We start from the raw sequence: 15,750 nt of genomic DNA, 5'->3' as shown, positions 1-15,750 counted from the left end.
AAAGTACCACTGGATCATCAATTTAGAGCTGAAAGAGAACTTAGAGCCAATGGAATTTAACCACTTTTTTGTATAGATGATATAATTGAGACCCAGAGAAATTAAGTGACTTGCTAACCACAAAGTAATAAATGACAAAGTCAGGATTTGAACCCAAGTCCTTTGCCTCCAGATCCAATGCTATGAGTAGACCAAGCGTCCTTTTGGACTTCTTACATCTAGAATTCTCATATATTTATATTATATTATATCTTATATAATACTTCAATACTGAGGTAAAATAGAAAGAATGTTGGGAGCCATCAAAGACCACAATGTTTGACACAGTCCATGTGGAAACCGGGGACTGCAAAGAAGTCCCCAGGAAGAATGGAAACATCCACTGAACCCCCCCGCCCAAGTGACTTTCCTTATTAACATCCCCTTATTATTGGAATTGCCGTGATTATTATTCTTACTTAGCCCCAGGAAAAATAGATGAAAGCAACATGCTTGCAGGGTTAATACAGATGTCCCACACTGTCCCCCCAGGATATTATCAGGAGAGCCCACTTACAAATTAAACCTAAGGATTCTTATATGCCCACTTAGATAGGACAATCTTTTCTAGGCTTAAAAACTTCTGGCAAATCTGTGTTCTGAATTCCCTAACCTATATCTGGGTTACGTTGATTCTACCCACTGATCCTGCCCTTAGCAACAGTGTTTCATTGACTATATCCCTAGGCTTCCTGTCTGTTGTTAGGTTCCATGGAAACATGTATGTTGAGAATGAAACTGTGTGCCAAGTAGATGTGTGATCATGAGAGTATAAAATAAAGCCAGGCCTTAGCCAAGGCAGAGCAGTTTATCCTGTGAAACCTGTGCTGAGGGTTGAATGTGAAATTTGTGTCCCATCCATCATTTCACTGACACTGTCCCACCTCCAAGACTCCATCCCCTGTGGGAGGCTGGCCCACTCCACAGCAAAAGAACATTGATCCTGGGAGTCAGAAGAACTAGTTTTGCACCCTGGTTCCATTATTTCCTAGCTGGTTTTCTTGGCAGGCACTTAACTTCTCTGAGGCTCAGTTTGCATATCTCTAAAATGGGAATAATAATACTTGTACTCACTACTTCATAAGATTGCTGTGACTATTGAAGGAGATCTATAGAGCTTTGTGATCATGAATATGAACTTTTATTACTTGGGAGGCAGAAAACTCGTGTTCAAATCTCCCCTTTGACACTTACTAGTTATATGACCTATGGCAAGGTATATAACCTTTCTGAGCCACAATTTATTTATTTGGAAAATGAGGATAATAATACTTGGGATGCCTCCCTCATAAGCTTGTTGTGAGGTCCAAATGAAAAAATGTTTGCAAGGTTCTGTTCTTTGCAAACTCTAAAGTGTCTATAAAGCAAAGTTTTTAATATATTTATAATTATTATAAATGCAGATATTATTTATGTATAATAATATGTTATATTATAAAATATTATATTATGGCATCTAGGTGGTATAATGGATAGAATCTGGATTTGGAATGGGGAAGATCTGAGTTAGAATCCGAATGCAGACATTTACTATCTGTGTGACCTTGGATAAGTCACCTACCCATCTGCCTCAATTTCCTCATCTATAAAATAAGATAACAATAGCACCTACATTGCAGAGTTATTATCAGAAACAAATTAGAATATATATTAAAAGTACTTAGCAGAGTTCCTAGTACATTGTAGGTACTTAATAAATATTTGTTATCCATTTTTCAATCTATCAATCCATCATCTATTTGTCTATCTGTCTAACCATCTATTTTCTAAACAATCTATTACCCTCCTTCCTCAAGTAAACAATCATAGCATGGTGGAAAGACAGGTAACTCTGGAGTCAGAGGATTTGGGTTCAAATCTTGAACTCTTATCCTTACTATGCAGTAGCTTGGACAAGTCCCTTCACTTTCTTGGACCTTGGTTTCGGGTCATCAGTAAAATGAGGAGACTCAGATGGACTTAGATGACCTTCTAACTCTAGATCTCTATTCTTTTGAAGATAAAAAATTACCAAAGAGGTTGTTTTTCTATTTGCTGCTATTATTAGCAAACATTTATATTATGTTTTAAGGGTTGCAAAGCACTTTCCACGTTATTTCCTTCATTTTCACCATTTTACAAATAAGGAAATTGAGGCTCCGTGAAGTTAAATGACTTGCCTAGGGTCACATAGCTAGTTAATGTCTGAGGCTCCAAGGCTAACATCCTTTAGCTTGCTTCTGAGGAATAACAATAATAATAGCAGTGAGCATTTACCCAGCACTTTAAGGTTTGCAAAGTGTTTTACAAATACAATTTCATTTTATCCTCACAACCATCCTGTAAATCCTGCTATCATTATCCCCATTTTACACATGAGGAACCTGAGGCATTGAGAGCTTAAGTGACTGGCCCACAATCACACAACTAGTAAATGTGTCAGGTTGTGATTTGGACTAATGACAATAACTAACACTTATATAGTGTGTACTATATAATTTATATTTTATGTATACTTTATATAGACTATATTTTATATGTACAAATATATAAAATATGTAATATATAATAAATATAATATATAATAATTTCTATCTCTGTTTCTCACAACAATCCTGGGAGACAGGTGCTATTATTATCCTCATTTTACAGAGGAGGAAATTGAAGCAAATAGGGGTTAAATGACTTACCCAGGGTCACATAGCTAGTAACTCTCTGAAGCTGGATTTGAACACATCTTCCAGACTCCAGGTCCAGCATTCTAACCACTGCATACTAAACTACTCATAGTCAAAGCCGGATCTTCTAGTTCTCACTGTATTCCCCACGAACGAATGAATGACCAGGAGCTGTCTGCTATACTTGTTGTTCAGTCCTGTCTGACTCTTGTGACTCTGTAGACCTAGGTTTTCTTGGCAAAGGGAGTGGAATGGTTTACCATTTCCTTATCCAGTGGATCAGGGAAGTTAAGTGACTTGCCCAAGGTCACACAGCTAGGAAATTTTTTAGGCTGGATTTGAACTCATCTTCCTGACTCAGAGCCCAGAACTATTCACTGTGCCATTGAGCTGCTTCGCATCACTTAGCTAATTTTACTTTTGCTTTATAGTTTCTTGCAGGTGGTGTAGCCAACACCTTTTGTTTCAAATGAAGAAAAAATAGCTCTAGGAGAGAGGCAAAGGAGCGTCATCGGAAGGCAATATCCTAGATTTAAATCTGGGTTCAGCCACTGATTACCTTTGGGACCTTAGACAAGGCACTTTATTATTGGTTTTTTTTTTGAGCTTCAATTTCCATTTCCGTAAAATGAGGGGGGAGAAGAGACTAGATGGTTTCAGAGCTTCCTTTGACCTCCAGAAACCAGGAATGGTTTCTAGAACTGTAAACCAACATTGCACCATCATTCTTAGGAAATCCTAAAAATGGGTTTCTAACCTTTCAACTCCATGGTAAGATCCCCATCTGCCTTTAACCAGAAGGTGGGAGGTGAAGAATATTGGCTGACCAAAGCAGACAAAGCTTGTTGATTGATTGATTGACTCATTGATCATAGGAGCTTCCAGAGAACAAGGGTACTCCTGCGGAGTGTGGCTGAGGTCTCTGGCCAGAGAGCTAACTCCACCAAGCCATATGTCTTTTCTTTAAAAACAAAACAGGCAAACAAACCAAAAACCCCTTGAGTGTCTTTTACGGGTCCCAGAGGTCTTTGCCACATTGCCTCAGAAGAAGGAAGAAAGAATCTATTCTTCCTGGGAAGAAGGATTCTACCTACCGCATTAGAATATGGTGGAGTTTCTTGTCTTCCTGCTCTACAGCTCAAGCTACACTTTTCAGTAGCTTCTGAGAAAAGCAGCTTCTAGGTAGCTGTAAAACATAACACACTGGGTTGCCACTTTCCTGTTTTTAAAAGGTGTAAAATGAAATCTTAAGCGATGCTGCCCTTTTCAGCTGGTCTTAGGGAAGAACGAAGGATAAATTCCAAATTCCTTCCACCACTAAAATGAAGCACATTTTGCTTAATTTGCATGTCGTTTTCAGGGGGTCACTAAAGTAAAAATGAATCATTCTTGGACACTTCTGTCTCAATCCACTGTAATGCAGGACACACCGCTTTATCATTTTTAATCATCTAATTGAACATTCCATTGCCCCTCGAGGGGGACTTGTAATCTGCAGGTATTAGCTCTAAATTCTTTCAACCGAAGCTGGATCATTTTGGAAATGATCAACAACTCCAGAATACAAATATGTGTTGAATGGAGTTGTGTAGTCACAGCAGGGAACATCTGTGTTTTAAATGAAGGGTTTGCATATTTATTTATGGGTCAGAGAGTGGGAAGACGGCACATGTGTGCGAACTCTTGCATTATTTTTAGTGTCCAGGAAAATGAAGACTTAATGATACCAAAGACATGCATCTCCTAGGAAGACAGAGGTCTGCCCCTGGTGGTTCTGGGATTAGCATCAGTATACCTGTCCCACCAGAGAGCCTCATCCAGATATGGACAGCATTCAGCACAACGCAAGCTAACTTCTGCTAGGATTCTTCATTAATCTGCAATTGGCTTATCGCAGACAGACTAGAAGGCAAAAGTTTCTTGGGCTCTGGCAATCATTTTTTTAAACCTTTACCTTCTGTCTTAGAATCGACTCTAAGTATGGGTTCCAAGACAGAAGAAAGATAAGGGCAAGACAGTTGGGGTTAAGTGACTTGCCCAGGGTCACACAGCTAGGAAGTGTCTGAGACCATATTTGAACTCAGGTTCTCCTGATTCTAAACCTGGCTCTCTGTCTCTCTCTGTCTCTCTCTGTCTCTCTGTCTCTCTGTCTCTCTGTCTCTCTGTCTCTCTGTCTCTGTCTCTCTGTCTCTGTCTCTCTCTCTCTGTCTCTGTCTCTCTCTCTCTGTCTCTCTCTGTCTCTCTCTGTCTCTCTCTCTCTCTCTGTCTCTCTCTCTCTGTCTCTCTGTCTCTCTCTCTGTCTCTCTCTCTCTCTCTCTCTCTCTCTCTCTCTGTCTCTCTCTCTCTCTCTCTCTCTCTCTCTCTCTCCCCCTTTGTCTCTCTCCCTCCCTCCCTCCCTTCCCCCTCTCTCCATACTGCCTCCTCCTTCCACCCCAGAATATCTCTTTCTGGGGTCTCCAGAAAGAATTTCTGCCAAATAAATTTACTTATGATATGAGGCTCCAATCAATGTTGATTTTTAAAAAAAATTAAGTCTCATCTAAAGATGTTTATTAAATGCTTTGGAAACTTTAAAATGGTACATAAATATGAATCATTATAATAATTTTAAGAGAAACTAGCATAAAATCCTGGACTTTGAACCAGAATAGACCTGAGTTCAAATTTCACCTAACAGTGTGATCTTCAGCAAGTCAATCTTCTTAAGTCTGTTTCCTCAACTGCAAAATGGGTATAATAGCACCTCCCTTTGGCAGTATTGCAGTATTGCAGAATCTAAAAAAAAAAAAGATAAAGCTCTTTGCAAACTTGAAAGCCATGTGTAAAAGCCAGCTATTATTATTATTACTATTACTATTATTATTATGGCAATTCTTCTTCAAATGTTTCAGTTGTTTCACAGGAGTCAAAGGGACCTCGCCAACAAAATCAATGGCAACATTTTCCATTTTGGGGTCCTGTTTAACTCTGGATATATGAAAATTTGTGGGACCATCTTTCATGACTCACAAGAGAATTTCAGAGTGAAAAGGGACCTAAGAGGTCTTCTAGTCCAGTTTATACTTGACAGAATCTCTGCTGCGTCCCAACAAGAAAGCCTGAAGCTGACCACCTAGATTCTGAGTAAACACTAGCCTGGTTAGTCCATCTTTAGCTGTGGGCAGTCTTCTTGCCCTTTTCCTGGATGGGGTGTCTAGGAGCCTGTTGGCCACCCTCTCATCTGACCTCTGGTGTTATTCTGAATCAGATTCCCCTGAATCCTCCATGGTTTGTCAAGCCTGTTCACCTTCCAGATGTGGGCTACTTGCCCAGCGTCCAGACTCTGGCCGACGCCTGGAAGCCTCTTGCATAGCAATTACACTACAGGGGTTAATTTTAAGTGGAAGGAGAGATTTTTGCTTAGTAGTTAAATGCATAAAGGCAAAGCTTGAAAAGGGGATTGTTAGTCCTGGGATATCCCAACTGTTTTGATTTTTAGCTCAATGAGAAAACTGTTGGCAGCTAGATGGTGGAGCTACAGGATATTGACTTGAGAATCTGCAAGACCTAGGTTTGAATCCTGCTTGTAACCTTTTCTGTCTGTGCAAGTGACTTAACTTCTTAGCCTCAGTTTCCTTATCTGTAAAATGCAGATCATAGTAATAGCATCCACCTCCCAGGGTTATTGTGATGATCAAATGAAATAAAAAATATAAAATGCTTTGCAAACTTGAAAGTGCTACAAAATGCTAGTTACTACTATTATTATTAATAAAATAATATTACATGGTTTTTATTTAAACTTTTTTTGCTTCTCCTTACTAAGACTCTTTTTTGTTTTTGTAACTTCAGTGCCTGGTACAGTGCTTGGCATGGAGCAGGCATTTAAGATTTTTATTTTATTTTAATTATTATTATTTTGTAGGAAAACAGGATTAAGTGAGTTGCCCAGGATCACACAACTAGGAAGTATCTGAGGCCAGATTTGAACTCAAAGATGAATCTTCATGACCCTAAGGCTTGGCACTCAATCTACTATATCACTTAGCTGTCCCTTCTAGGCTTTTAATAAAAACTTACTGAATTGGGTAATGAAGGAGAGAAGGGAAGGGAATAAGCATTTAAATAGTGCCTACTATGTGCCAGGCACTAAGCGCTCTTTACAAATATAATCTCTGGAAGAAATGTTTGAAGATTCAATCCCCATCCCTCAAGAGAGCTACAGAAAAATAAAGGTTTTAGCTTGAGAGCTATAAGTGTGTCAAGATAGCAGAAGGCCACGGCGGCCAGACGAGGGAAATACCAAGTGAATAATAAATCATCCGGCGTGGTTGTCGGCCAAAGTATGGATGCAGATCAGCAGAGCTTCAAAGGCTTAGGACCAGGAAGAAATTAGGCCAGACTGAAAAACCCTACTGTGATCTGGGCAAGTGAAGCTTCTCAGGAAGATGGAAGGCATGATTCCTGTTACTAGATCTGGACTTCTTCCTTCAGGCCCCTGATGCTGATGCTTTCTACACTGCTGCGGGAACATTCCTGCACATGAAGCACTTGCATAGCGTGGGGCTCTCTAGAACACCTAGTGGATCCTTGTTGGATGTTTCTTTTTTTTTTATTTTAAATAAACCCTTACCTTCTGTCTTGGAATCAATGCTGTGTATTGGTTTTAAGGCAGAAGAGTGGTAAGGGCTAGGCAATAGGGGTTAAGTGACTTGGCCAGGGTCACACAGCTGGAAAGTGGCTGAGGTCAGATTTGAACCCAGAATCTCCTATGTCTAAGCCTGGCTCTCTATCCACTGAACCGCCCAGCTGCCCCCTGGATGTTTCTTAATATGACACTAGCAAGTGTGAAGAACTGGTCAAATCCTGAATGCCTGTTTCCTTTAAAAGAGCTCTGATGGGGGCAGCTGGGTAGTTCAGTGGACTGAGAGCCAGGTCTAGAGACAGGATGTCCTGGGTTCAAATGTGGCCTCCGACACTTCCTAGCTGTGTGATCCTGGGCAAGTCACTTAACCCTCATTGCCTAGCCCTTACCACTCTTCTGCCTTGAAACCAATACACAGTATTAATTCTAAGCTGGAAGGTAAGGATTTTGTAAAAAAAGGGGGGCTCTGATGGCTTTAAACCTTAGAGAGGGCTCTTGCTTATAGAATACTCAACTGAAGATAGATAGACATAAATCTCTTCCATAGAATTTTTTTAAAACCTTGCCCTTCTGTCTTAGAGTTCATACTAAGTACCTGTTCCAAGTAATTGGTTCCCAAAGTGATAAAAGCTAGGTGATTGGGGCTAAGTGACTTGCCCAGGGTCATACAGTTAGAAGTACCTCTGGTCTATTTTGAACCCAGGACCTCCCTTCTCTATGTTTGGCTCTCTAGACACTGGCCATCTAGCTGCCTATCTTTCATTGACTCTTTTTAAAAAAAAATAATTTTATTGTGGAAATGCATTGAAGATATTTTCTTCCTGTATTTAAGAGCATAATGCGTTGCCCTATATACAAAGACCACTGGTTTATTTTTAAAATTTGTTTTGAAGTTGGGAGAGGGTCAAGGGGTACTTGGTAACCGTGAACATAGGATCAGAATTCCAACCAAACTAATGGTTTATTTCTCTCAAAGTTGATATTAAACCCATGATACACCGAATTCCTAATGAAGGATTTAGGTTGGCACAAGATATCTGGTATTTAGGACCTTTCTTCATCAAGACATATGATTTTTTTTCATGGTGGACAGACACAGATACAGATTCTCTTTCATTGACTCTTAAGGTTGAGGTGATGGGAACAGAGCTAGGGGTAGTTACCCTATAGGGATCATCACAGATTTAGAGCTGGAAGGGATCAAGTCCAGCCCCTTCATTTTACACAGGGGGTGATGAGGCTTAAAGAGAGAGAGAGGCCACGTAGGGAGTGAATAGCAGAATCCTCCAAGTAAACACTTCCTCTAAGAGAGCAAAAATCAGACTGCCTGAGAAACAGCCACTTGTTTTTTCCCCAGGTTTCTCTTCTTTCTTAATTCAAAATTATTCCTTTGAAAGGTCTTGGTTTCTCCACAATGGCCTCAGGGAAAGAAGAAGATGAGATCAAAGGAGAGCAGGGACTCCAGATTTCAGCTAATGCTGTCAGGCTGCTCCTTTTTTATTTGTATTTAATGCTGCGGTATTACCCAACACAATGATTTCAGATGGTTAACCCTTCCCCTTCTCTCCAGGTAATAATCATTAGGAAGTAGAATTAAAAGGCAAGAGTCCAGGGCTATCTTCATAGCCACATCTATCTAGGTTTAGATATTGGGAAGAAAAGACTGCTGTCCTCCCCAGCCTCTCCTATTCCACAAAGTATCTAAAGCTCAGGCTTCCCTCTGCTTTAAGCCGAGGTTTCTACAAAGATCAGTGGAAATGCCATCACCTGAGCACCAAGACACTTGGGGGTTTTAGTGATGGCAGTGGCTGCAGACATCAGCTGCTGGCTTGGCAGCCTCCCAGCAGGGGCTTCCCCAGGATTCACCCATCCCCCCCCCCATGCTCAGTGCTCTTTTCCTATTTATTATTTTGCATATGTTTTGTACTTACCTGGGTATATGTGTTACCCTCTGGTAGAATGAAAACTGTCTGAGGATAGAGATCATTCAGATTTTGGCTTTGTATCCCTGCTAGCTAGTACAGGACCTCACACACAGTAGGCATTTAAATGCTTGGAGAATTTACCTGAATTTTATATATGTTGTTTATATGTATACTTGGTGTGCTCCTCCTTCATTTTTAGAATGTAAATCTTCCCTTCCTTCCTTCCTCCCTCCCTCCCTTCCTTCCTTCCTTCCTTCCTTCCTTCCTTCCTTCCTTCCTTCCTTCCTTCCTTCCTTCCTTCCTTCCTTCCTTCCTTCCTTCCTTCCTTCCTTCCTTCCTTCCTTCCTCCCTCCCTCTCTCCCTCTCTCCCTCTCTCCCTCTCTCCCTCTCTCCCTCTCTCCCTCCCTCCCTTCCTCCCTCCCTCCCTCCCTCCTTCCCTCCCTCCCTTCCTTCCTTCCTCCCTTCCTTCCTTCCTTTCTCTCTCCTTCCTTTCTCCCTCCATCCCTTCCTTCCTTCCTTCCTTCCTTCCTTCCTTCCTTCCTTCCTTCCTTCCTTCCTTCCTTCCTTCCTTCCTTCCTTCCTTCCTTCCTTCCTTTCTCTCTCCTTCCTTTCTCCCTCCATCCCTTCCTTCCTTCCTTCCTTCCTTCCTTCCTTCCTTCCTTCCTTCCTTCCTTCCTTCCTTCCTTCCCTCTTCCTTCCTTCCTTCCTTCCTTCCTTCCTTCCTTCCTTCCTTCCTTCCTTCCTTCCTTCCTTCCTTCCTTCCTTCCTTCCTTCCTTCCTTCCTTCCTTCCTTCCTTCCTTCCTTCCTTCCTTCCTTCCTTCCTCCCTCCCTCCCTCCCTTCCTCCCTCCCTCCCTCCCTCCCTCCCTTCCTCCCTCCCTCTCTCCCTCCCTCCCTCTCTCCCTCTCTCCCTCTCTCCCTCCCTCCCTCCCTCCCTCCTTCCCTCCCTTCCTTCCTTCCTTCCTTTCTCTCTCCTTCCTTTCTCCCTCCATCCCTTCCTTCCTTCCTTCCTTCCTTCCTTCCTTCCTTCCTTCCTTCCTTCCTTCCTTCCTTCCCCCTTCCTTCCTTCCTTCCTTCTTTCCTTCCTTCCTTCCTTCCTCCCTTCCTCCCTCCCTCCCTCCCTCCCTCCCTCCCTCCCTCCCTCCTCCCTTCCTTCCTTCCTTCCTTCCTTCCTTCCTTCCTTCCTTCCTTCCTTCCTTCCTTCCTTCCTTCCTTCCTTCCTTCCTTCCTTCCTTCCTTCCTTCCTTCCTTCCTTCCTTCCTTCCTCCCTCCCTCCCTCTCTCCCTCCCTCTCTCCCTTTTCTTCCTTTCCTCCTCCTTCCCCCTTCCCTCCCCTTCTTCCTTCCTTCCTCATTTATTAAGCACCTCCTGGGTGTCAAGCACTGTGCTACGTGCTGAGGATACAAAGACCAAAATGGAACAATCCTCACCCTGAAGGAACTTACATCCTATCCTAGGAAACAATATGTATGCATATAAGCAAAACACAAATACAAAGTAAAAGCAGAGGTGGAAGTAGGTCATTAACCACTGTTAATTGGGATAGACTTCCTATAAGGAGAGCCATTTGAGCTGAGCCTCCAAGGAAGCTAGAGATGCTTTGAGGCAGAAGTGAGGAGGAAGCACATCGCAGGGATGGGATAACAGCCTCAATATGTTATGTGAATAATGACATCAATGTATTAGGTTATGGAGTCAGGAGATGCAATATTTTATATCTCAACAGCCAATGGGCCAATTTGGAGGGGTCCATACTGTGTGAAGGAGAGTAAAGTCAAATAAGCTTAGAAATTTAGGCTAGAGCTAGATTGGGAATGGCTTTAGATGTTCAGCAAAGAAGTTTGTGTGTTATGCCAGAGGCAGCTGGGAAGACACTGAGAAGGGTAGTAAAGTGGTCAGGCCTGGGCCTTAGGAATATCAATATGGCAGCTCTAGGCAGGATGGGTTGGAGAGGGGAGGAGTGGCCTAAGGCCTGGAGACCAGTTAGGAGGAGGATCTTATAGTAATCTAGCCTAAAAACCAGCTGGACCTAAACTCAGGTAGAAACTGTGTGAGAGAGAGGTTACAGATACAAGAAATATCATGAGGACAGGATGGAAAAGACTTGGCAACTGATTGGACAGGGGAAGTAAGGGAGGAAGAAGAATCAAAGATGACTCTGAGGTTGAAAACCTGAGGGACAATTCCTGAGAACAGAGACAACTTTGTTTTGGACTCTGTCTACTAAGAGTTTGGCGCAGTATCCTGCACCAGTCAATGCCTTATAAATATTTGTTGAGTTGAATTGAATCAGAAATCTGAATTATATTTTCATTCTAGCTAATGACTTAAACAGGCCATTTAACTTTCTTGCTGCAAAGCTTTTCCTCTACTCAAAATGGGCACAATACTATTTACCACTTGCCACATGGGTGTCTTATCAGGAAGTAATCTATCAATATTTGCAAAGCATATTGAGTTTGTTGCTACTTAAAAAGACTTTATTCCTTTAATAATAGCTGAATCACTAAATATATTCAGAAAGGATTTTTTGAAGAGAGGTTTACGAGATGAGGAGGGGGAAACGCAAACATTTATTTTGAAAGTATTTTTTAGGTCTAATAACTTTGATATAAAGTCTCATTGACTAAGTACTTTTTCTTGGAAACACCAAATTATCACTTGCTTAAGCCCACAGACCAAAATATAGGGTGAAGGAAACTCTTGACTTAGGGAAATAAAGCTATGAAATCCCTTAAATGCCAAGCCTCTATTTAAGATTTTGCTGGTCTCTGAAACAGCTCATAAAAACTCCTCAAGACACATATGGCCTCTTACTCTTTGTTCTACATTTGGCTGACTCATTCCTGATTGACAATTTGAATAAGACACAAATCTCACTTGGGCTGGCTCTGGATTGCATCAAGGGCTTTTACTGCCCCAGAAAGTAGGTGAAGTATAGATTTAGTTGGTTCTAAGAAGTGAAACGACTCCTTTAGCTCAAGGTCACAGCATTCAAGAAGCTCAGGACTCCTAATGGAAGCTTCGGAGGTCTCTAAAAAAAGATCATTGGCCAATCCAACCTACATGTTTGGAAAAGTCTCACCCTTTGGTTTGGTTAGGGAATGAAAGTTCATTAATGTAAATAATTACATTAGAGAAATGAGGACTGAAAAGATCCTATAGTTGTAAGACTCCAGAACTCATTCCTCAACCTTCAAAGGAACAGATTGGTATTAATCTTTGAAGGGTCTCTATCTTGCCCAGAGAAAGAAATCCACATGTTTTGAAGCTGGGGGGGCGTGTCTTTGAGATTATTTCATTCCAACCCCTCATTTTACAGAGAGGTGAAGCCTAGAGAGGAGAAGCAATCATCCTAAGGCTATACAAGTACCAAATAGCTGAGCTGGATTCAAAGTCAGATAGGCTGTCCTCAAATACTCTTCATTCCACCACCAGACCATGTCGACATCCTCCCCTTTTAAAGTCCTCACTGTCAGAAAGTGTTTGTCACATCGAATTCCCATGCTCCCATCTCTCCTTTTACAGTTCAATCAGATTTCTGTTTCTAAGGAATGCAGTACCTAAAGATCCCTCTCTTCTAATACAGATCCAGTGGGAATATTGTGGCACATAGATGAATTAAATGAGGACTGGGCGTGTAAGAATGAATCCAAAGGAAAGCTAAAAAATATTTGTTTTGGAAACCCCAGAAATCCCTATCCATCCTCACAGTTAAGGAAGAATGAAGTCATCCAGAGGAGAAAAGGGAAATTTCTCCTGTCAGATTTTCTTCTCTTCCGTTTGCTAAGAAGGTTTACCATGACTCAATTCAAAACTTTCAGGCATTTCACTTTTTTTTATAACCTTTACCTTTTTAATAAAAAGTAAAAAACAAAAATAATAATAATAATAATAATAATACATTAATGTGCTGAATAGGACCTCTCTATGGCAAGGTCTCTCTCAACAAATGAACATAGGACCAGACGAAAGCAATGGAGTTGCAAAGAGAAATATGGTAGATTATGAAGCTTTTATATTATATATGTATGACTTATTATATATGACTGCGGGTATATGTGTGTGTCTATATGTATGTATAAACATGTATATTTGCCTACATATACACACACGCATATGTACATATTTATACCGACCTCTTTAGATTGAAGTCCAAGGCACTTTTTACAATGAACAGATTAAAGCCATTAATTTAGGACATAGCTGTTTCTGGGTACATATCAGTATATGGCAACAACATTAGAATTGGGATATTCCCTTCCCCACCTTTAGAGTGCTCCTGGTTGGTGTCATGATGAGCAGAATTGGTTTAAAGAGAGATGACTCAAGAGTTGTGGGATGGTGGAATCCACCTAGCTGTTCTCCTTAGTTACTGCTAGCCAAGTAGCTTTCATTGGCAGTCTGCTGAGTACTCCAAGAAGGGCATAAAAATAATAAAGAGCTCGAGGTTGCTTTCTGACTTACACTCAGCTGTAGGCCAGTTTAAATGGACTCGGTGTGATGCCATGTAGCTTTATGAGGGCCCTGCTTTAATAGGCCACCCAGGTATCCTTATGCTCACATCGCACCAAAATGATGTAAAAAACAGGGGAGGGAACCATATTGAAAATGGAAAACATGGAAAAAATGCTTTGCAGTGGCTTGAGCCCCCTAATTATTGGCATTTAAGGGAAGACTGTATCCTGTTGCCATCAAATAATTACAAATGTTTTTGTTTACTTCAATGTAGTTAGAATCTAATAGGCATTAAAATGGAAAAAATTAAGCATCCGGGTTTCCCCTTCTGATTATGTTTAGAAAAACCGCTCAAGAGAATGTGGACTCCTTTTAATTGAGTTGGTTCAGGCAGGATTGGCACTGATTTGGTCAGCCTATATAGCATTTTCTAATCAAGAGTTGAATGAGAGAGGGAATAGAGTTTGTCACTCGACTCATTTATGGGGTCATTAAGGTTGAGGCGCCATCTACTTTGGGACTGCTGTTCCAGGGACGATGGAAGTTTCACTAAAAACAGCACACACTCATTCCCTCCTTTATCAAATGACTTAAAAGTTTGGGAGGAAAGTCCCAAACCTTAATTTATTTGTGTAGATACTTTATTTTCTTTATTTGGTGACAATTTATTTGTGTAGAGATAGGAAAATATTAGTTCTAGAGGTGCTCAAAGGAAAGGCTGAAGGGAGCAAATGGCACAAAGGTATTTTAGAGGTGAATTGACAATCACCAATACATTCATCAGTCAATTATAAAGTTGAGGATGAACTAATTTCCATTACAGAAACAAGTTGGAAACTTAGTACATACAGTAGAACTCCAGTGGCCTGGAAGAGGGAATGCAGCTACACAGGTACCTAACTTATGACCCGAGAACTGCATAGGCACTGGGAGAATTTCTCAACAATAATAAAACATATACAAGTGTTAAATCTCAGACACATCCGATTCAAACTGGAGATGGCGACATTATTTTTCATTTTAATAGCACGAATAAAGTATGGAGTGGTGCTTCAAGATGCAGATAAACCAAAGTTCAAAAAAATGGAAGCTGGATCTTATTTTTAGCAGCTCATCTCTAAAGGAGCTATTGTTTTGTACTACTAACATATTAGTGTGAAATTTTGGATTTGTGACTCATACTCAGGGAAAGCATAGATAATGACTCGAACATATTCAGAGGATACATATAGAGGACATGATTACATTGATTATAGGATGAGATTAAATGGACCTTCTTGCTGGGAGAAGGCTCACCAGTTTTAAGAAGATAACCTATGTGTGAACCTGGACACATCATATTTCATCGAGATATTGGACCTTCCTTTGGGAAGTCTGGAGCTTAGAGCAATTCTCCAGGTGAGCCTCAGCTATTAGACTTAGGAGGAGGATGAATTGTGTGGGTGTGCCAATTATAGAGTCTTTTTCTTATTATAAACCATTTCTCCTAGAATCAGAGATCAAGAGCTAGAAGAGACCTAGGAGGTCACCTAGTCCAAGTCCCTCATTATACAGATGAGGAAACCGAGACTAAGAAAGGTGACTCAACTTGCCTACAGAACTCTTCCTTTTCTCTCATTTTTCACCTCAGCAGTTGAAAAAAATATTCCTAGAGTAAAATGTAGCAGGAGAAGAAAACTAATGTTTCTGCTGGCATGTATTATACAAGTTGTTACCTCCTCCTGCCATTCCACTGGCAGAGTCACTCCATTTCCTTAATAAAAGGGCACCCAAACCTTGTTCCTGTCTATCTTGAGGCTGTCACCAACTCCAGAGAAGTAGCTTTTCATGCTTGGCTCTGACTTGGTTCTCACAGAAATTGAGAATCATCATTCTCCTTGTTCATGCAGCCCCTTGGTGCATTCACAGAAGTCAAAGCCTCCTGAAGCTCAGGAGGGAGAAATAATGCTCCTAATTTGGTTAGCTTTCCTGCATGTCCACAGGAAAAAAAGACTGACTGGCTGAGTTGGAGACTGATATGGATTGTATAATTGGGCTTTTGGAAACAGG

This window comes from Monodelphis domestica, chromosome 2 (assembly GCF_027887165.1).
Source record: "Monodelphis domestica isolate mMonDom1 chromosome 2, mMonDom1.pri, whole genome shotgun sequence".
In the NCBI taxonomy this organism is placed as follows: Eukaryota; Metazoa; Chordata; class Mammalia; order Didelphimorphia; family Didelphidae; genus Monodelphis; species Monodelphis domestica.
The sequence above is the reverse complement of the archived record's forward strand: the minus strand, read 5'-3'. Positions refer to the sequence as shown.